This window comes from Podarcis cretensis, assembly GCF_951804945.1.
Source record: "Podarcis cretensis genome assembly, chromosome: 9".
Classification (NCBI taxonomy): Eukaryota; Metazoa; Chordata; class Lepidosauria; order Squamata; family Lacertidae; genus Podarcis; species Podarcis cretensis.
In genome coordinates this window covers 6,503,092-6,507,211 of record NC_137178.1, presented here as the reverse complement: position 1 = coordinate 6,507,211, position 4,120 = coordinate 6,503,092, and positions in this window count along the sequence as shown.

Sequence of the window (4,120 nt, the reverse complement as noted above, 5' to 3'; positions counted from 1 at the left end):
GGCGGGACGTGTAACGGAATCGTTGTAGCCAACCGGCTCCTCCGGAAGGGAGAGCGACGGGCCTATCCTCCACTGAGAAAGAAGGGTTGTCGACAAAAGGGCGGGGCTAGCGGACGAATGGCACGTCGGGTAGCCATGGCTACCCAGCAAGGAGAGATTTGGGGCGCGCGGGGTGGGGGCTGGTATGTTCAGATTTCAAGTGAGGAAATTGATGAAAAAGAAAATAAACATCAATGAGTGTGGGGAGAAAGCATTTGACAACGTTATCCAAGTAAAACATGCAGCAACGCTAGTCAGCGCATTCAGACGTGCACATGAGGTGGTGGTTTCACGTGTATTATGGTTACATTTATATCGCGCCTTTCATCACCAATGAGCTCAAGAGCGGCCTGCAGCATTGCCTCCTTCCCACTTCATCCTCACACCAGCCCTGTTAGGTAGGCTATCTTGCCACCTCAGTACCTAATGAAACACTCCCCCCTATCCATATGTACTTCTGCCCTAATATCAAGAGGCAGGGAGTTCCAAAGGGCAGGTGCAGCTACTCTGGGACTGCATTATGGAGCACTTGTAAAAGCACATACTATGCAGATCAAAAAAGCTGAACGGGCACTTGTGGGGCAGCTTCCTGTGTTCCCAGACCTTTGAGCAAAATTTATAAGAAGTGATCCCATTCCCTTATAGGAATGTTCTTGCTGATTCAAATCCTCTTTCCTTATTTAGAGAGAGAAAAATAAAAATGTGAAGGCTGACTGCTTCCCTTACCCAGACCTGCAACCTGCTTCTTCCCAGGTGTGTTGGCAACAAAAGAAGGGTCTTGTGGCATTCACCTGTTGAGGGGATTGGTACAAATATTTTGCAAGAAACCATTTCCCCAACCATTTCCGGTCTGCAAGCTTCTGGATAAATCGCCCCAAAGGACTTGAAGGAGTGTGCAAAGGAGGGAAAAAATGAATTGTGGGTGCGCTTTGCAGAATTGTGTAATATAGCTTTTAGAAATATGAATTTACAAAACTATTTAAAAATAAAAGAAGGTGGAAGCGATACCTTGTGTAAATTTGCAATGTCCAGCTGGAAATAGTAATATGATTATCACATTATTTTTTTTAAATCACTAGCTCTGTTCCTGTACTCTTAATAGTAGTCCAACACACAGGCAACTGGGACCTAAATTTTTTCCCACAGCTAGTCTTCATTCCAAGAAAACCTTTAGCGGCTTAAATTTCGGCATGTCAGCCTGCATCGTTATACACATATGTCTGCATTATTCAGCTTATATTGGTGCAGAACATTCATTTATTTCATTGGTTTCCATTACCACACAGCCATTTTTATTGCCTGACAATGCATGTTTGCTCAGAAGCAAATCCCACAGAGTTTCAGCAGGGTTTTTCACTGCTGTGCTCCTAATGCTGCAATCCTACACGTGCTTAGATGGCAGTACATCCCATTCATTCATATTGGGGATTATATTATATTAATTATATTATTTTGGGAAATAGGAGAAAATAGACATGAAAAGAGCTTTCCTAGGTTAGGGCTGCCATATGTCTGAGTCTTCCCGGACACATCTGTGAATTGGGCTGCAAAATGGCATCCGGGTGGATTTTTGCTGAATGGGCAAAATATCCGAGAAAACCTGGGTGTATGGCAAGTAGGGTGGTTTTTTCGGGTTTTTTTTTTTTAAAAAAAATGCTTTAAAAATCCAGTAGAAACCCAAAAAACGTATTTTTGGGGGGGTGTTCCAGATTTGTCCAGATTTTCACTTTGGGGAATATGGCAACCCTATGAACTAAATATCTTTTCTTGAATTAAGAGAGAGCAAGCAGACATTCTGAAATATAGTCTTGAAAATGCTTGTTGCTGCCTCACTGACAGATTTAACTCACCTCCTCTCCCATATTTCATAAATGTCCCTGCATAGATGTGCCCGTTAAGCTACTGACCCACTTACATAGATTATTGGGAATCACCACAACATTAGCTGAAACCTTCTGACTTGCTGCTTTTTCTTTTTTCCCTCCCTGACAATGCCGTTCAGTTTCCAAGAGTGCTGGTCTATCGGAGTCAGTATTTGTCTTGGAAGCCTGTTAACTGGGTCATCGTCTGGTTTTGCCGCTGATAAAATTACAAAAGTGGGTCACACAATACATAATAATACCAATAATAAATACAGGAGCAGGCTAAGAAACTGCAAGTTCAACTCACAAAACACACTGAGCTGTAACTAAACAACCAAAAAACAACAACCCCTGCAGCCTGCTAAAATGTAACATTCAGCTTTGCATTAGAAATCCAAACCATCTTGCAAAGATACAACTGCCCAGTGTGAAACAGGAACCCCATAAAAAAAGGAAATAGTATCTAGTCTCTGCTCGATGATTTTCATCATTCTCCGACTTCCTACTCAGAAATGTAGAATGTTGCTTTAAAATGTATTAAAAGTTTATTGCTGATTTTTACTTTGTTTTGAATGATTGTTTTTAACTGTTTTCACTGGTAATTTTGTTTTATTCTCTTTGTAAACCGTTTGAGGTTTTTGTTTTACAATCGAGCAGTGTATAAATTTTATTCAATAAATTCACAGCTAGCATCATTGCCCCACTTCTGGAAAAGACAGTCCTGGTCCTTAAAAGTTCTACAGAGAATGCATTGCCTGGTAAAATCTCAGATATAAACTGAAATAAAAGACGGCTGAGTAAATTGAGGGCAGGACTTTAGTGCCCTTCAGAGTTCCTTGTGTCTCACTAAAGGACTTTATGGAAATGCTGGTGGTCAACAAAAGAGGTTTAAAGACTCTCTCAAGTCAAGGCAAATCTAAAAAAAAGTAGTATAAACACCGACAACTGGGAAACACTGGCCTGCAAGTGCTCCAATTGGAGAACAGCCTTTACCAAAGGTGTCATGGGCTTTGAAGACACTCAAACTCAGGACGAAAGGGAGAAACGTTCTAAGAGGAAGGCACATTTGGCAAACCCTCACCGTGATCAACTCCTGCCCAGAAACCCATGTCCCCACTGTGGAAGGACGTGTAGACCCAGAATTGACCTCCACAGTCACTTACGGACTCACTGTTAAAGACCGTGTTAATGGAAGACAATCTTGCTCGGCTACGAGTGATCACCAAAGAAGAAAAGCAAAAGCAAAATTGATGTTAACCGGTTACCTTTATTGTATAGTTTGAGCCTTTCTGTACACTGCTTAGAGAATAGGGTGTTAAATGGTATACAGTGGTACCTCAGGTTACATATGCTTTAGGTTACAGACTCTGCTAACCCAGAAATATTACCTTGGGTTAAGAACTTTGCTTCAGGATGAGAACAGAAATCGCGCAGCGGCAGCAGGAGGCCCCATTAGCTAAAGTGGTGCTTCAGGTTAAGAACAGTTTCAGGTTAAGAACGGACTTCCGGAACGAATTAAGCACTTAACCCGAGGTACCACTGTATAGTTACAGGTAGGTAGCAATGTTGGTCTGCTGTAGTCGAAACAAAATAAAAAAATTCCTTCCAGTAGCACCTTAGAGACCAACTAAGTTTGTTATTGGTATGAGCTTTCGTGTGCATGCGCACTTCTTCAGATAAATGGTATACAATTTGTTGAAATAAATTAATGAACGGTTGTGGGAACAGCAGGAGTGGATTCAGGACTTGGTTCTGGTACTGATCAGATTCCCAAGCTGAGCATCTGTTCCAAGGCACCCTTTTTCTCAGCTCTTAGGATCTGGTCACCTGGCTGAGCCACCATTTTGTAACCAGCTCTGGCTAATGGGAGTTTAGAGGTCTAATTAAAAAAAAAAAAATCTCACAAGACTGGAGTTGTGGCAGCTATCTTCCTAGGCCACTTGGCCACTACGGAAGATTAATTGCATTTTTAAGAAGGCATCTGGTGCAGTCCAAAACCATCAGAAGGGCAGCTCCGTTGACATCATCTGGCCCAGGAATCTTCTGGAAAGACTTCTCATCGAATGCTACCTGCAAAAAGAGTTAGGATGGAATTGCTCATGACTCTTGCTTACAAGCCTTTTCCTGGGAAAAGCAGAAATCCAACCGGACAAAAAGTTCAGAGAAGAGCACTTCTTTGCAACTGCCTCCTCGGGTAGAATTCCAAAAGCACACAGAGA